A 19,275-nucleotide genomic window follows, 5' to 3' on the forward strand; every position below is an offset into this window, starting at 1 on the left:
TATATATATATATATATAAAAGCAATTACGTTTTTTTTTTCTGGCAAATAATTGGATGGGATGGGGGTGAAGAGGCCAGAAACCACCACTGTTTGAACATGATGTGCAATTGTATTTTAAGAATTAGGAATCTTCATCAGAAAACAGTGAAAACTACTTACAATATCATTATTGAGTTATTTTTAACCCATAGAGGACACTTTATGCCATACAACTATACCATGCCACAATAATTTCACATAATCTTACTAATACACAATAATTTTGTATCTCGCTCACACATTATTTTTTCTCATTTTTAAAGTGAAGAGGCTGACAGCAGATCTGAGCTCAGCACTGACTGCTTGGAGCAAATTTCCTATAACAAAATTTCCCTTTGTTCTGGTGGATCTCTGTCAGGCGATGTCAACTTGTTTTCTTTTGTTAGGAAATGAACTCTCTGGAGTTCGAGTCTCTTAATTCATCTTCCTTTGTTATCCTGTTTCTTTTGGGATAAGGTGGCATACAGATTAGCTTTGGGCCACAGTACATTTAATTGTTACTTCCATGATAATTATTAGGCTTTTACAATCTAGTATTATTTAGCTGGCAACTTAAGTTGCAGAATAGTAATAGGTGGAGTCTGATCACAGGACTTTAAACAGTTAGGTTCAGGTTTGGACCTACTTTCTTTGTCTTCCATCTCTGTAGCCATTTTCTAGTTTAGAAATATCAACACATATCTATCTTACTTTAGTGGCATGTTCTCTTATGTGTACCATTTTTAAGAGTTGCTAACAAAAATGGCCGTCTGTGTCATGTCATTTTTTTATACCCTAGGAAAATTAAGCATCGAATAAAATTTAAAATAAAGCAGGAATTGCAAAAAATATATTTGCAATTATCTTTCAGAAATGTTATGAACTCAAGCTGCTAATAAGTTCAACACTAGTGAAGGTGCAAAAAGTGTTTCTTAGCTTGGGAGTGTTTTTCCATGTTGAATAAATGTACTCCTTTTTTAAAGATTCTGTTTTTCAGTCCTGGACAATGGCACTGCAGTGGATATTTTGTAGCTTTTCTCAAAGCTTTAAAAGTTTTTAATGCTCGTCATAATAATTTCTTTAAAGCATGTCATATTTTTAGCCTAAAGCCACATCCAACAAAGAAGTCAAACATGTTTTTAGTAGGAGCCCTTGGCAACTTGGGCTTTCTCACATTTTTTCTCAAATGTTGTGGTGAGACTTTACTAGTTAAATCCAAGCTGTCAAAAATTTTCTTTAATAGCCTGTCAGGGGTGCAATGGTCAGCCACTTTCTTCTGAAAATATATGTAGCCCTGTGTCACAATAGGAACAGTAAAGTGGTAAAATAGGTTCTTCTCAAATGAAGTAATTCAGTGTAAATATGCCCCTGAGGGTAGAAAAGACATTTCTGGACTTTAAATTGCCTTCTCGCTCCATCTTCTCTCAGCAGGTTATCAAGGAGATGATAACATGTTAGTGTAACCTCGCAATCCCTCGATTGCTCTCGTCGATTAAACAATCTGGCCTGAAATTTGACCTGCGCTTCCACTTCCATCCTATTTCAGTTTCCCAGTGGCCAAGCTGGGGCCGCCCGACACCGGCCCCTTCACAGCTCCCTAATCCTCCTCATTAGGCAGAGCCCCAAGGCTCTCCTTACAGTTCATCTATTCCCACATGCCACGCACCCTACCCTGCTTTCATTTTTGGCAGGGTGTGGAAATGTCATGAATTTTCCATGTGCAGTGTGTGTCAGGATGCCAATCTTCTTCTCAGCTGTAGAACTAGAGAAAAATTAGGAGAAATCAGGTCGCAGTCATTTAATTCTCCAGGTTTTTGCCTCTTTTCAGGGAACATTATCCGTCTTTTTTTTTCTTGTTATTCATTTTCTTTTTGTTTTAATGCTGTAAAACCAAACCCTCTCTGAAGTTTAAGTGCGGAAAAACAAATTAAAGCCGTAAAAATCCTCCCTTCCTCTCATGTAAAGGTTGTGGCAGAGCGGCAAATGCTGAGAGGATCTAAATTAACCCCCTTTGAAGTTGAGCTCTCTGGATTTCTCTATTTAAAAAACCTGTTATTGTGAGTCATACAAACAACTGAGACGAATCTGGAGCTGCAGTTTCTCGGTGGTCGACCCGAATCCGAATACGCTGGCTATACGGCTGCATCACGCCCTCTGACAAACGAAGCTAAAACTCTGGTGACAGCAGCAGTAGAAGGCGGGGGAAGAAAAAAAAAATCTAAAAGTTTAGCAGCTTTAGCTCCTTATCCAAAAATATGTTCAGAGTGATACCATGTTCTATTTATAAATGGCTTGCAGAGGGGATTTTTTTTTTTCTTTTTAATCCGAGGCAGGGAGGGGAATGGGCGTGAAATGCTGTACCACAGAGGAGTTTAATGTGTCTGACAAGGTATTAAAACTGAAGAACCAAAAGCAGAGAAGGTGATAACAGCGGAGAATTATTCAATAGTTTCCTTTATGGGCTTCATGTGTCATGGAGGGTACGTTGTATAAAAGATGTACCAATGTTTGTAAGAAAATCAGACATTGTTGTGGAAAACCTAATTACCTCTTTGAAAATGCTTACTCCCTAATAAAGGAATAACCTGTAAATGTAAGACCGCTGTCAAGAATAAACATATCTTTTCACTTTTTACTTAGAAAACAATATAATATTTTAATGATCCTTTCTGCAGCTTTTAGAGGAATGTGCTCGACTGAATGCATTTCAAAGTCTACATGAACATTTCTGCTGAGCCAGTCTCTGTCAAAGATGTGCTGTTGGCTGGTCCTCCCACAACTAACACACAACCAAACAGTATTCACCATATTTCAAATACAAAATGGAAAGTGTGATAGCTTGTGAACGTTTGTGATAGTTTGTGAACTTTTGTAACAAATAGCTGAGACAGGAAGCGGAAATTAAGCTACAACGTCCATTTTGTGGCTGCAACTTCAATTTCGTCTCTCAGCTGGCATCACTTTTTCCTACATATATCATATCTACACAGCCTACGGTTTGTTTTGCGCTGCGTAGTTAATCTATAGGACATGTCTATGCCTGTCAGTGTCACTTTTCCCATCAGAGAATAATAAAATCCATAGAAGGTACCAAGACAATGTCAAGAAACTGATCCTGGCTGTCACTGGAGATGTGTTTCTGTAACCCAGCAACTGTGGTCCCTTGAGAGGAATGTCCTGAAAATAAGGTCCTCAGCTATTCCATCAGAATGAGAGCTGCCATTGGCAGCACATTTCAGGCCCTTTCATAAGAGAAAAACACTTTTAGGTAAACAAAGAAAGCTCAACCGTGAGAATGAATCTTCACATTCTTCACTGAAAATAAAAAGAATTACCTTCATGTTTTTAAAGTCTGACTTTAAATAAGGTCTTGTCTGTTTGAATTTTTGAGGATCAAACTTAACACCCTGGGCATCTTGGATAAAATATATTGACATTCACACAGAATACTGAGCTCCTCGTCCCTCAGTAAGACATTAAAATGCAAAATAACCTCCAGTTGTTTAGAAAAGACATCATACTTGGTTTTCTTGGTATTCAGCAAAGGACATGTCAAATTGTCAAATTGTGAACTGGGTTCATTCTTTACTGTCTATATTTTATAAAACAGAGTAAAAATACTTGATATCCATATCAGTGAATCCAGGCCGAAACGAAAGACTGTGGTTGCTTTACTCTAAAGGGGATGAAATTGAAACAGGCATCCTTCCTATGATAAAATAATGTAACATGAGCATCAACCTTGAAAAAATTATGTCGTTTTAATATAATAGGGCTATTTAGCCTTTTAAAAATTATTTATACTCTTTGTCTGATTCCGACTTATAATTTTATACTTTGACGGTCAGTGACTGACTGGCAGCTACATTAAGTACCTGCCTTGTGTGACATATTTAAACACCTAAGACAAAACGTATCCGTTTGCTCATTCTGAGCTTTTATTTCTCCAGCAACCTTGAAGAGGTGTGGCCATTTTGCTTTCTTTTGGACAAATATGTTTCAATCCAAATACTTCATAAAAAAGGAGCTTTTTATGGTACATAATAAAGTATCACTTCACCCTACGGTCTCCTAATAATCTGTTCCTTCCTCTGATGAGGCACCACAAATGCACTAAAGTTTTTGAAATTTGTAATTTTGCCAAATAGAATGGACCAACATTTCCACACCTTGATGGAAGACAAATTACATTAGTAACATAGGATGTTTTTATTATTCTAACTCATTTATCTTCAGACACTGTATACACACATACCCAATATTTCATGGGTAGTTTTGTCAGAGTTATAATTTACCACAGAAAATAATTCAGTGTCATGCTCCAGTGCCTACATGCAATGTTCCACACCCATGTTTTCCACTGATTTTAGATGGTTTTCAGGATAACAATTAAATATCTGACAGCCTTTAAAGGTGAAAAAATTCAGCCGTTGTTCACAACAGAGGAATAGAGAGCAAAGTGAGAAAGACCACAGCTTTTACTCCTACATTTTGGCCTGCATGATAAAGCTACACAAGTTATTTGTTTGTTTTAAGCCTCAAAGATCTGTCACTCAGCACAGAGTGGTTATAGATTCATCCGACCAAAAAAGCAAATACTCAAATTATTTAAAGTTCAACTTTGTGCTGCAGTTTTGGCTGAAAATAGAATTCAGTTCAGAAATAATAGTTTGGGTTTTTGTGAACAAAAGATCTTTGAAGAAAAACCTAAACTGTACTGTTTGCTTTCAGTAAGCCTAAGATCTAAACTAATTAAATTGGGAGATCTGAAGAACAATTTACTCAGCTATGTTCACGTTTCATACGCAATCATGCTGCTATCCTGCGACAGGTTGCAATAATACACAAGGCTGACAAGAGTAGAAACAACAATCAATCCTTAAAAACAAATGTCAAAAGAGGTTCAACTGCTGGGATAATGAACATTACTAAACTGTTATATTTTCCAAACTTGAGTGAGCTATGAAGTGAAGTGATTAAAAAAGATTTGTTCCAGGGAAGTAAGCACAGAACCCTAAAAATTAAATCCGACTGTTTTCTCCGGAACTCGTGGACCTCAAAAAATGTCAGGATGTTTCTTGAACATTGTTCCACATTATGTCAGGTTGCAACCACAAACTTGCATGTAAATTATTGGATTTTACTTGTTGTAATGCACAGAAGAATGTCATGTTTCGCTTTACAAATAAAAATCTAAAAGCTGTGCCATGCTCCCCTTGATTTCCCAAAATACGATCAGGCGCAACCAACTTCATGTCACAACAGTGTCAACTTGTGTGTTAATTAATCTCTGTATAAATGCAGTTCTTCTGCAAAGGCCTTAGAAGTTTCCTAGAGAGCACTGGAAAAGAATAAACTATTTAATTTACCTCAAATTACACCTGTTGCTGTAATGCAACAGGTGCTGCTGAGACGAGTAAACGTGATCGCAGGAAGTCGCCTTTCAGGGCATAGACCTACTAAAACATAGCTGATCAAAACTGACCGGTTGAGCAAGAAAAGGACAGGTGCAGTGGTGCCCATGGGGGAGATGCAGAGATCTGTGGCTCGAGTGGGAGAATTTTTCATCAACACAAATATTAGGATGTCCCATTTCTTACAAACTAGAGCACACATATAAAAAGGAGCTGCTCTGGTCAGGAGACCATCATTAAACTTTTTGTCCTACATGCAAAATGTAGTGTGTGGCAGAGAGCGAACACTGAACAAAATCCTGAAAACACACACCGTTCACTTTGTAGTTGTGCACAAATTTATGTTGATATAAAATCCCTTTAAGACCTTGATGTGTGTGGTTGTAATGTAACATGGATAATTTTGCAAAGCATAAGTGACCAGGTTTATCAGTTGTTTGCTTTTACTGATTTTTTTTATTTTTATTTTTTTATGTAACATCGTATGTAATGACTGAAAAGGAGATTTGTGCTGCTTGAATTAAGATCTAGAACTGGGCAATTTTTCTTTTTTTTTATTATTCAAATTAAAATTCAAATGAATAATAAAATGAGTGCTTTTATTCTTATTGACTTTGACTTCTGCTCTCTGTGGAGATCCTAATTTATTCCTGACCTTTGGTGATTCCCTGCTACACACTGCATTTGTACATTGTTTTGTTGGTAGCCTGCCCTTTAGATCAGAAACAGACCTATGTGTTCTTATGTTTGCATGAGCCGTGCGTGGGTGTAATGCAACAGGTGCTGCTGAGACGAGTAAACGTGATCGCAGGAAGTCGCCTTTCAGGGCCCGTCCATCACAGACGGCCTTCTGTGCTTGTTCAAGGGCCGGTTTTTACAACTGTGGGACATTGACACAAGGAGGAAAAATCACGGATTTTTATCCTTTCTCCTGATTCCTGCTTAGTAAATATTATCACAGTGCTACAAGCCTCGAGGTATTTCACTATGTGCTCCTGCATACCTAATCACTGCAAAGGAAGACTTATTCCGGACAACTTTTAAGTTTTTTTTTTTTTTTTGACACAAAAGCAAAGTTGTGTTTGTTTAGTAAACTGCTGCTGTCAAAGCAATATAACCTTGAAACTCTATGAACTCCCCAAACTACTATTTGTAAGGACTTTAATGCTTTATGAATAGGATTTATTTACTTTAAAACACTCAGAATTAAAGTTTAGTCTTTTTTTCTTTCTATAAGATGTGTATTGAATATATTACTGGGCTGATTATTCTCTATTACATTATGGTGACACATTGTTAACAAAATGTAAATGCCTTCATTTTAAATCATCTGTTTGGAAAGACAGTGTGCTACCTGACCGAATTTGCTTATAGTTTTTCTCTGGGTTGAAATCAGACATGAAGGATTCAGAAATTACAATTAGAATACTGTTAAAAAAAAAAACAGAAAGACTCTGAATCTTAGACATTAAAACTCAATGAAATCTTCAGTTTATTATCAGCATTGAAAAGATTTTGAAGGTTATCCTACTGAACAGTTTGGGTTGGAAACATTGCATGTGAACAATAGAGTCTGAGCTTCAAGAACCATGCAGATGCAGTAGCTCGTGGAAAAAAAAGCCTGGCCAATCATTGAGGGCACACACAGTACAGTACATGGATTTAGTTTTAAATTGGCCCGCATTTTCTTTATTTTTAGTTTTTAAATTGCTCTGCTTCATTTTCAGCTATAATAAATTAGAACAAGAAAAATAATATTTGGGCTTCACTTTTTGAATTAAATCTGCTGACCTTCTAACTTATTAAAATGCATAAAATTGTCTCTGGTTAAGTTTTATTTATACATTTATACAACTATTGTTCATCCTCTCCATAGATTTGTTCTTTAAGAAACTTGAGGGAAAAGGAAAGCTGTTGAAAGAAAGCATTCAAAAACGGTGGTAGGGAAACTAAAACTGCAAATCACACTGAACACGTCATCTGCCCAGTGAAACATGGTGGTGGCAGCATAATGTTGTGGTGACGCTTATCAGGACAGACAGGAAGGACTTTAAGAGGAAGATTGTGTAAAAAAACAACTGTTGGAGGCTGCAAAAGACTTAAACTTGGGGCATAGGTTGAAATTAGATTACAGCTTGCTACAAAAAGTGTCAATAAAAGCTTAGAGAACGTAAATGCATGAAAAATGTTCTTAAGTTAGTGGTTGGACACTTTAAACTGTGGAAAACTTAAAGTATACTTTTGCAAAACACTGGCATTCATACTCAGATGTGGAACTCAAACTATGAGAGCCCCTTACCTGATCACTTCTCTGGAGATAACTCTGTACTAACAGACCTTCACACTAACCTAAGTGAACAGCGATAAAATCATCAAAAAGCCTGTGGATGCCTACCTTTTTTTCCATCTGGCTGTTAGAGGAGGTAGAGAAATATTTTATAATCGGAGCATATTTCTTTTCAAAGTTATTAAACTTTCATAGTTCAAGAACACACTGCTGTACTTTTGGAAATGTAAGTTAAAACTTAGTGTTGGTAGTTGGTATAGTTTTCCCTTAAAGTCAGTTCTTGTGTTGCACATACAGAGTACCAACATTGTATGCTTGCATTCTCTGCCTTTTAATATTTTATTTCAGTTTGATACTTTCCACATCTATTAACCTGAATTATTTTATCTGTAGAGCCTCCATTTGATGTTCAGCACCTAATACGCTTTGATTTTTGACACTAACGTTCTGTTCAGACCAGCCTACTTTGACAAACTGCAGGACTGTGTTAATCTAATTAGATTGTTTTGCAGGGTAATGGTTAATTATATTCTCTCATCTCCACCACTGTTTTTTACATTCAGTTTATGTGGATCTGTATCACGGAACATTTGAGGTAGCAAATTATGAAGGTCGCCAGAGGCAGGGAAAAACAAAGTCCCTCAACTCATGACGATTTTCTGAGAAACTGTTGTACAGACGTCAGCTGCTGGCACAAAGGCCGCCGCTGCCTCGGGAAAGCTTTTCACCTTGAAAATTCTCAGCCATCGTTTTCAATTTTACACTACATTTCATTTCACATTTAGACATTTATATTGTATATTACCCTTTGCTCATAGTGTCTGAGTGCTACCTGTGTAACATTACCCCCGGGGTAGAGAGCTGCTCTGTGCTCATGACAACCAGCCAAAATCCCCGTGGGACATGTTTTAAACTTAGCTTGGCTCCGTTCTAGCCCACATGTCCACCAACCTCGCAGGGGAGAAATGACTCCAGATGGCCCGCACGTCTGTGCCATCCAAGCTGAAGTTAACACTCGTACTCGTCCAAGCCGAGGCGTCAGGAGTGACATAGTTTGTTCTGCCATTCAGGCAAGAGAAAAGCCTGTTTTTGTTGTTGCTTTTTTTTTTTTTTTTCAGAGAGGGAGCTGCAGCGGAGGAACAATAACAGCTATGGGACAAACAGTAAACAAGTTATGTTGAGCTTGTTTCATTTTATGGTGCTTTTGAGGTCAGAAGGCTCAGTGCCTTTCAGAGGTACTTATACTTTTATACATTAAACCATAACACTCAATGTATTTTACTGGTAGTTTATGTGAAGGACCAGAACAACAAAGCAGTGTGACATTGTAAAGTCGAAGGAAGTGGACAGATAATGTTCAAATTTGTGTATGTACTTTTGAAATCTGTGCCCCTGAGTCGTACTATGCAGCTACGTCTTGACAGCTGTTAGTCTAGTCATGACTCTTCACGAGTCTCCTTCAGATTTGAACATATAGAGACAGACATTTTCACCCATTCCAGCTTCAAAATACTTCAAAAGCTCAGACAGACTGGATGGAGAGTCCAAAAGTCTTAATGGGATTTTGGACTGGGATTAAACTGTACCACTCTTAAAAAAAAAAAAAAAAAAAAAAGCTTTTGCTTGCTGTGATTTAGTTAATCTCCAATATGAAATTTTATAATTTCTTCTCATTCTCTATCTGGCATCATTCAAAACTTGGTAAAACAGTAAAAAAAGAAATCAAACTCTTTCTTGTCTTTTTAGCCTCTCAAACATTACGAAAGATTAACTTTTCACAAACAGAGCGACAAATATAATGGTGCATTTTAATTTTTTTAACCTTACAACTTTACATACATGTTCTAATCCAACAAATTTTTAAAAGGACGAGCTATGAATTTAGCAAACCCCGAAGTCTGCAAATATATATTTTTAGTAGTTTTAGGATTGTAAAATCCATCAAAATTAGTTCATCCACGCAACTCTTGGTGATGTTGGTCAGAACTGCTTCGGAGGAAGAATTCTTTCAAAAGAAACTCAATTAGAAAAAAAAATAAAAATTCTTGTTTCAGCATTAGTATTAAATACTTTTCTGAATAAAATCTGAATACATTCCAGAGTTGTCCCTCAGCTGCCTTGTAATTCCTCCCTGTGTATGTTATCTCAAGCTCTTTTCTATGTAATAACCAGTTCCCCAGCTTTGATGCTCTTTAAATGGCACTGGCTGGATGAGTGGTCACAGATATGGAGTGAAAACCACACGGACTGCGTAATGACAACGTCTGAGGATTCGATAAAGCCTTTTCTCCCGGGCACTACAGCCACCCTTGTGGAAAATGTGATTACGCTTCTCCACAGGAGACGCAGTTGGAAGATATTTTTGCGGCTGGGAAAAAAACCTGGTTCTGTCATTTAAACCCATGTTTTGGTCTGCCTCAAACATTGACACTGTATCCAAAACAAAAAGAGTGTATAAATAGTTCATTCCTGTTAAATCTAGCTGAGTGCTAACCATACTTTTTTGGGGGGTTTGGTTGGTTTTTTGCTTCAAATTACGCCAAAGTCTTGAATAACAGAGAAAGCCACTAGATTTGTCATCAGTTGCTTTTTTGAAAATAATAATAAAAAAAAAATTCAAGACAGGTCTGAAGTTGGTAAGTTGACAAAAATGCTCTGCTACAAAACAATGTTGCTTACCTTTTGTAACCCTACCATGTATATTTTAAGAACTTGGTCGTTCTGTAAGTGATGGATCTGGAATCTTACAGTTAGCTTTCTAGGTGCTTTACAGAACTTTTATGGTACTTACTTGCTATTTTCCTAGATTTTACCAGTTCCTTTCTTTGAGCTGACACAAGACTTTACGTCAATTACTTAGTGCTTTTATCAAGTCGCTTTCCCAAAACTTACTGGATACTCAGGTGCTGGACTGTATATGATATAAGTTGTAATGGGTCCTAAAATGTTCCTGAAACTTTCATGTTATGTTCTGAAAAGTTAGTGGGTTCCTTCAGGCTACTATATGCTTTATTACTGTATTATTTTCATAATATATTAGAATATTATTTCCATCATTCAACTTAATTAGTGAAACCTATTTTAAACAATGAATATGCACAAAACAAACATAACTTTTCATTAGATTTAAACTAAATCCATCAAGCTTAATAGAAGTAATGCTTGGCATACATTATTGTCTGAAAAGAATCTGAGTAATACGTGACTTTCATGTTATAAAATGAACTTAATGATTCTGTAATTTATGAAGTTACATGTGGTTTATTGTTCTGGGACACAACCATTTCTAAAACATAAATCTACAAGAATATTTTTCATTTCAATATAGGAACAGCTTGCCTCCTTTGAAACTCTAAAGTGGCTCAACCATCTTCGACAGGCTTTCACACAAAGCCTGTGTGGAATTTTATCTGTGCTAAGGATACACTGTAGTGCATCCATAGCTAATGACCATCATTCTCTTCTGGCTCCTCTGAACCTTTCAGGTTTACAAGCTGCGAATCGTAGCCTGGACAACAGGTTCATATCTGTAAATTAAACTCTGCAAAATCACAACGACGGTGCCCGACAGGAGCGAACAGATTTTAAATGCATTGCGAATGTGATTAATAGTCTTGTTGTGTTGTAATAAAACTGTGCTCTCCTGGCGTCTTTGAAAGTCTCAATTCCCACACTCATTTTGCAAGCCTGAATGTGCATCGCAGCAGGTTAATACGCAAAGCAGCAGCTTTAAATGGAATCTCAATGAAGACAGGGAATGATAATGTGTTGTTTGCAATCTGTGACTGTTAATCTGTAGAGGATAATGACAACTCCATAAAAAAACAGGGGGATTTAAAATAATCAGCATTAAACACATCACCTTCCTCAATCATTGCAGTTTAAATATTTAAATTAGAATAACGTTTACACATGTTTTTAGGGAAAGGTGTCATAAAAATGAAAACAAACTATATTAATTTGTTAAATACATCAGTGTTGCTGATCCTATGACTGAACATATTGCTGATCTGAATCTTTGAGTCTGTTGTACACTAAGGCTAAAGTGACGGATTTACATTTAGATAACTTTCTTACTACTGAGACCTGCAGTTACGGTATTTATGTATTCTTACCCATTCTTGCGAGATGCTGATGTTTCATCATAGATGTTTATGTTGAAATGACTAACTTGAACTTTCAAACTTAATTTTATTCTACTCAAGAGTAGATTGAGAGAAAGTTCAGGTTTGTTTTCCAGTCATGAACTCGTTCCTGTAAGATGGGCTCCACAGGACATATAATCATAATAAGAAAACTTTCATATTTAAACATTAAATATAAAAGCTTCAACATAAAATTTGCTCTCATAATATTGTTGAGATATTACATCTTAAGTTTATAAATTCTTTACAATTTTCCAGATTTAAAGATTTGTTTTCATGCATGTACTGTTATGTTATGTGAAATTAATATCTGTTTGCTTGTTTATTTTTCTATCCATCAGTCAATTCTGATTCACTATTATTTTATTCATCGATTCATTTTATCGTTTTTGCTTTACTAACAAGCTCTTTTTTTCTGTTATTCCATTTGGGGATTTTTAGGCCTTTTTTTTTACCATTGTTAAGTTTCTGACTTATATATGAAATGATCTGCTTAATTTTAATTAACTTTTTAAGTATTTATATATGCTTAGATTGTTTGTTCTTACATCTTTTAAATAGTTGGATTTTTAGTTATTAATCCATTGTGTTTTTTGGTGGTTTTCTTGTATTCCTCAATTATGGATTGATTGATATAACTTGGTCATTTTTGGCCTTTTAGTTTGATTTGAAAACAAGTGGAAGGTGAAGTCCAGTCAGTGCTGCCTGAAACTAAAGCCAGAAACTAAAGTAGGACTTCATTCAGTTGTCAAAGATCTGTATGGTGACGTTCTGTCAAGGTTTTCACCCATCAGGCTGACATCCTGGTGCTGGACCAAAAGGGAAAAATTGAGGGTGAACACCAAAGCAATGAACTGGAAACCAATACCAGGGGCAGAAAAGTGCGAGAGTCTGGATGTCTATGAACACGATTGGTTCAGGTATCAGCATCGATAGAAATGGCTGGATCATGTGGTTCAGTGAAACCGGACCTCATGAGCCCCAAGAGGAAATAATACTCGTTACAGCCAGAGAACAAAACCGAAGGAGCGCTTGTTTCCTCCGTTAGCATCTGCAGATAAACATATCATAAGTGCACGATCTTTGTGAGCCGAGTCATTAATGGTTCCTCACACATGAAGCGGGACTCAGACGTCCTCGCTGACATGCATGCATCTGCACCCACATTCTCACTCCCACACACATCTCCCAATGCAAACACGTAATGCAGCGCCCCTGCTGCGTGTTTAGAAAGGAAAACAGCTTGTAGGGATGACTGGCCACGAAAAATCAGAGAACAAAGAGACAAATAACGCTCGTCAAGTCATCGCAGAGATTATAATGTCACTTGGGAGCCAAAGCCCAGCATAAACACCCCGCTGTGCAAAATTTCAATAATTTTTCCTTAAAGCAATATTATCCCCCTTTTTCTCTCCTTTCACCCTGCTTTTGTTTGAGAAGCACATAATTCACTCCATCCAAATCATAGCTCGGCCGTCTGAATTTTTAAAGGGTTTCGTAGCTTAGCGGTGAGATTTGCCCTCGGCGGAAACGTATAATCACGCCTGTTTTGTTTAGGATGTGGAGGAGACAGCTCCGTTTTCTAACTGTGTCAGAAAGAAAGAATTATGAACAGTCACAAAGGTCAAATGTGTAAAACATCAAGTGATTTGTTAATGCATAAAGGCTGATTTAGTATTCACCTGCTAAGGAATGGCACTTGACCTTTTCATTTTCAACACCTTTCCCACAGACACGTTCATGCAAAAGCGAATGTGTGGGACATGGACTTTGAGCGCCATTTTCTTTTACCTCCTCTCTGCAGGGCCGAGTGTTCCTCCTGCTCTCTGAGAGTGAATGTGAGGCCTGGAGGATTTTCTGAGGGACCATATGGCACAATACACCACAATATAGGTAAGGTTGGCTTTTGTCACAACGTGAAGCCTGACACCGCTTTTGTATCAAAAGCTCAGAAACTTTAGGTGATAATGTGGGACTTTCTGATCTGGTTTCTGGATTTATTCTTGTTTTTTTCTCAAGAGGCAGAAGTTGAACAAATAATAAAAATAAAAAAACATCACACTGTTAATATTTATTAAAACAAAGATTAAGTCAAAATGGGGGGCGGGGGGAAGCCACCGCTAACTGCAATACCTCAATGTAATTGTTTTAAGTGTTAATTCATTATGAATGAAACTTTTTTACAATGTTACTTCAGCTCATTTAGGTTTCCCAGATAGTAACCTATCTCTTAAAGTTAGCCTAACCATTTCAACCAACTACAGTTTCCAACTTCTGTTGTAGATTTTCTTCTTCAATTTGGATCAGTGTCTAGTGGGGGTGAGCTTTCCCTGCTAGACAGATACCTTCACACTGACCTCTAGGACACTTTGGTTTACAGAGAACCTCACATTCAACTCAAACCTATCAACAGAACAACACACAAAGGTGAGCTTTGTCTGAGCTCCCTTTCAAAAACAGATGCCATCTAAATCCAAGGGTTTCCAAAAGCATTTGTGTAAGTAGTTATTGACTACAAGGTGCCAGCAGCTGCAAAACAAGACCAAATCATCACTCCCCCACCACCATGCCTGGCAGTTTGTGTGAAGTGTGTGCAAAAATCCTGTGTATGGTTTTCCCCAAGCATGTTTCTTACTGACACAAATCTCTAATTTGTTCTCATCCCAATGACATCATTCCAGAGATGCTAACCCTAACCCCAGTGCAAAAACAAGCTTTTTTTAGTCTTAGAGAAAATGCAAGAACTTAATCTGAGATTTACATGACCTTACTTGGAATTTGCTGGAAATTTCTAAATTTGGGAAGACTAGAAAAAAAATGTTTTCACTTGGGAATAATACATGTGTACAGTGATCGACTTTAAATTTCCTGAACATGACCTTATGACTCGATTGATGGGCAACAACTGCTAATGTCTTTCCCCCTGTATATGGTTCTGAACAGCAAACCCAGAAAAGTCCTGCTTTTAAAGGAGCTTCCTCTTGCAACCTATAGGAGCAGCAATTGGATTTAGTTTTTTTTCACCTTTTCTGCTGCGTCTTGTAAAGTGATTTAAAATAATGAACTGTTTTCAATCTTGATCATCTCTGGACATTGAGTTGTTGTTTTTTTTGAAGAGACCATACAAAAAGTCTTAAAAAAAAATTGTAAAAATTGAAGATAATTCAATCCTTCTCATTTCTGCATTACATTGATGCCATGAACTCAAGGAGCTAGCCAGGCTATCAACACCTTCTACACATGTGAATGCTTGCATATGATAAGCACAATTATTTTTAAACGAAACATTCCTCATTTCTTTTGTTTTCTCATGAACCATTTGCAGAGTATTTCCCCCCAACTGATCACAGTAATGATGCATGTAAATGTTTCATCTCTGCTCTAGCTGAGACTTTCTTTGTGGGCTGTAGCTAGAGGGGTTTTTGTTACTGCGCTAACTTCGCAAGGAGACATCAGCCATTTTTTTTTTTTTACCCCAACACAAGTCATTTTTTCATCATTATTTCTGTTCGGTTTCAGAAGAAAACATTTGGATAATATCTTCATGGGTTCTGCTGTGAGCTTTAAAAAAGGATGTACTTTTCTCCCTCAAATGAATAATATGCTCAGCACAAACTGAATGTGTGCAAAGTTAATATATGGGTATTTATAGTGCAAGGCTGATAATGTCAATGGAAATAACATTTGTATGTATTACAGTATTCCAGCGAATGTATTACTCTGCTGGTGAAATCTTCAGAGTCTGAAATATTGCAAACAATCTCTTATTGGGTGTTGCCATGTGGAGATCCCTACTTCTTCTGTTATGTTAATTGAAACACTGTCATTGCAGGTGTGTTCCCGCAATGACAAAGAAGTAAATTGAACGCTGCATTAATTTCAGCAAAACACACCTGAAATATACTCACATATCAGCCAAGAAAAGCTTTTTTAGCTTCAAATATCATGTCCGGTGTTTGCAAATTGTTCAGATATAGATCCCAAATTTACATGTCAAATCCATCTCTCCATTTTTTTATATATTTTTTTGTTGTTGTTGAATTATAATACACAAAATGTTAGGTACCTTTGACTATTTTCCTCAGCAAATAATTGGACAATTAATAAAGTATTATTTTTGGACTACAGTAATGCCTTGTTTTTTTTAACTAGACAAAGCATCCCTTAACAATCTTGGGAGTATTGATTAAACACACTTGTGAAATTCCCATACGGAGTTCTGATAAAAGATTGCTTTCACTCAGCTCCAGGAAGGAAGGACCTCTGAAGTTGTTAAAAAAAACCTATAGATTTGCAAGTGTGTACTTTCTTGTAGTTCATGGTGCATTTTCAAAAGCAGACAGTATGTGGAGTTTCTAAACTCCTGATGCAGAGCGGGTCAATGTACATTCTCTGCAGACAGTCTGAAAGATTTGTTGCAGAAATATTTTAAAATCAACCAGATTCTGTAATGTAAGTGCTAAATGTTCCCACAATGCGTGTATTGTTTTAACAATGTGGTGTTTTTTGCAAATGTTGTGAGCGCCAGAAGGGAAGTATTGGTCTAATTGTGTGTGAAATGTCAAATAAAAATGTAGTGGTGCAACTTAAGGTTACTGCAAAAGTAAACAGCCAAATATATTGAAATACAAATTGAGCTCCGTGTAAAAAATAAAAGCAATCTGTGTAGTATAAAGCTTGCATTTAAAACAAGGTTGACTATGTAAGTAATAATTGATGGAGCCATCTACATATTGATTTTAACATTGTTTAGGAATGGGAGTCGACTGTATAGTTAAATCATAACATAACAAAGAAAGCGAAAAGAGAAACTAGCAAAACTAATAGTTCTCCATAAATGGTCATTGCTAACTACTACTTCCATAGATAAGCCTGTTTGGATGTGCAGTCAGAGCCAGGAATGGTGGGAATGTGATGTGATGCACATCGGTGACACAGAAGTTCAAAATTATAATTTTCAGCCATTGTTTACATCTGGATTTACCATGTTTGGCTTATGCCGGTGCAGAGATATGATGAACGTCTCATATAAATTTCGTAAAAGTCAGATAAAATGCAACATGACCGTTCTAACTACAAATGCTTTGAAAACAATCAAATATGTATCCAATTTAGCAACACATGAAGCGGCACAAATCGTATTTTTTGTGTGGTGAACAGATCGGAAACGGGTCGTTCAGACGGCCCTGAAAAAGTTGCATATGGGTCACATATGGACAAAAAAAAAAAAGTGGATTTGGGTTGCATTTGCTATACTGTGTGAATGTGGACTATGTCAAAGTCCGTGTTCACTGGGAACAGTGATGCTGTTCTTTCTGCAGCATCACATGATGTGTAGAAAAAGAAAAAAATACCATCGTCAATCTTGGGAAAACATTTTATCCCTGAAAATAGCAGATCAAATAAAACAAGATCCTAATCATAAAAAACGACCCCTTTCTGATTGTATACAAAACATCTCGATGCAGCATCAAATGTTTTCAAATCAAGAAACATTTTTATTTTTTAAATGTCTGTGCCAACAACCGGATGAGGTTAAAATTGTGCAGTTAAACCTAAATGGGAGTCAAGATGTATTGGATTGGACAGTTTCCTGGGAAATCTTGAGCTAACCAGCAGCTGCAGCAGATTGTGAAGAATGCGGGTAGAGTGTCATGTTGCTTCAGAACGAGGCTTCATCTGTTAATGATGATGTCTGTGTTGTAAAGCAAGTGTCAGTTCTGAGCCGCGGTGAAAGCTGTCCTACTTTCTTCATACACACTTTGCATCATGATGGATTTAATGTGATCAAGAGTAAGCGCACTCTTTTGATGCTTTGTGCCTGTTCTCTCCGGAGGAGAGAGGGGAGAACTCGTTAGACTTATAGAGGACGTGCAAAATAAACTTTTTTTTTCTTGTCTGTATTCAGGTTTTTCATGAGCTTACTAAATCCTGTACCAAAACAAAACAATGCCTAAATGTAGGCTGCAGGGGGGGTTATGATGATTCAAGTGAGAGTGAAGAGCAATGGAAGAGAGTCTTGTTGTTTTGGGGTTTTACTGACACAAAAATATGGCGAATACAAGAATAGAAAAAGTACATTTAGTGCTACGTTAGGATATGGATATAACTGTTTGACAAAAAAAAAAAAAAATATATATATATATATATATAAATCATGTGAATATTTCATACGGATGCTCTGCTATGAAGTGTGGTAGCCTATAAAGTTTAATTTTCCTATTGAATTTTCATGAAAGGCTCTTTTATGTGTGAAGTTGTTATTAATCTCCCCCTGACTAACAGGGGATTCAGATGCTTAGGGGGGAAAAAAACCCCAAAAAGATTTTTAGATAGCACACTGATTGAAAGCCTGATAAATCATTTTTGACTCATGGCGAGGAAATCCGACAAGCTTCCACTCAATAAAGGAATAACTCCTCTCTTTGCAATGTCTTGGGAAATCCATCATGTATTGTTTCAATTAGTTCCCCCTTTCAATGTGTGATTCCACCAGTCTGACATCTTAATAAAAGTACTTTACACACTTTGTGTAGATCGTTTCACATTGCTGGAGCAATGCTTCTGTCAGATAATTAGCACCTTTAATTTTTCACCTAGCTTTGTTGTTAAATGCTCCAGTTTTTCTTTTTGTACATCAGGATGAGTTTCAGTTTAATTTGTTTGCAGCCCACCTCAATGGGCCCAGATAGTTTGTTTGTCCAGGTTAATTAATGTGCACCAGTTGGTTTGTCATTCAATTTGTAGGAAAAAGCTCATGTTCAACTTTCCTCGTTTCCCCGTCTTCCTTGATTTCTTCAAGGAATAAAAGAAGATTTTATTTATTTTTTCTATAATTTCTTTCTTTCTCCCTTGTGAAAAAGAAGCTCATAGAAATAAGTCGGAGTTTAAAATGACAGAAGAATTCACCATTACGATGGTAGTAGAGCTCGTCGTTCACATGTTTAAAGTTTCTTTTAAATAAAGAGATAAAACTGAAAACTTATTGTTTGTATCAACTGGAAAGGACCAATTTTCTAGAGAACCTAGAATGACAGAATGAAAAGTTATTCTCACATTCATCTCTGTCGTTTGTGTATATCCTTAACATCTTACAATTGTGAGCTCAAGGAAAATGAGAAAAATTGCTAATATACGATGTGTTATTTTATTTTATTTTTTTCTTGCATGCAAATGTTTTTAAAATCACTCCTGTCTACTGCCTGCATATATAGGGGTGATTCAGAGTAAAACTAAAAGATTTGAAGCCATTTGGTTTAGAGCTTGAAACCTGCTGTGACACACTTGGTGCGAACGCACCCTCTGTGTTTGTGTCTTGCAGTCGAGCCTTTCACATGCATGGGCCGGAAGAAGAGAGGCAGGTGTGAATTCAGGAGGGAAGGGCCTTGCTGGTGGAGATGAGCGCGGGG

General features: G+C 36.8%; 1 protein-coding gene across 1 annotated transcript in view; it reads left to right on the forward strand.

Annotated features, from left to right (window-relative positions):
• Window positions 1-19,275, forward strand: part of LOC103458690 (leucine-rich repeat and fibronectin type-III domain-containing protein 2) — a 127,101-nt gene that overhangs the window by 67,064 nt on the left and 40,762 nt on the right. Inside the window, exon 4 of the mRNA XM_008399680.2 lies at window positions 13,671-13,759. The gene's annotated coding sequence lies outside the window, so the exon portion shown is untranslated. The remainder of the gene's footprint in view (window positions 1-13,670; window positions 13,760-19,275) is intronic.

The sequence above is a fragment of the Poecilia reticulata genome, linkage group LG22, assembly GCF_000633615.1.
Source record: "Poecilia reticulata strain Guanapo linkage group LG22, Guppy_female_1.0+MT, whole genome shotgun sequence".
Lineage (NCBI taxonomy): Eukaryota > Metazoa > Chordata > Actinopteri > Cyprinodontiformes > Poeciliidae > Poecilia > Poecilia reticulata.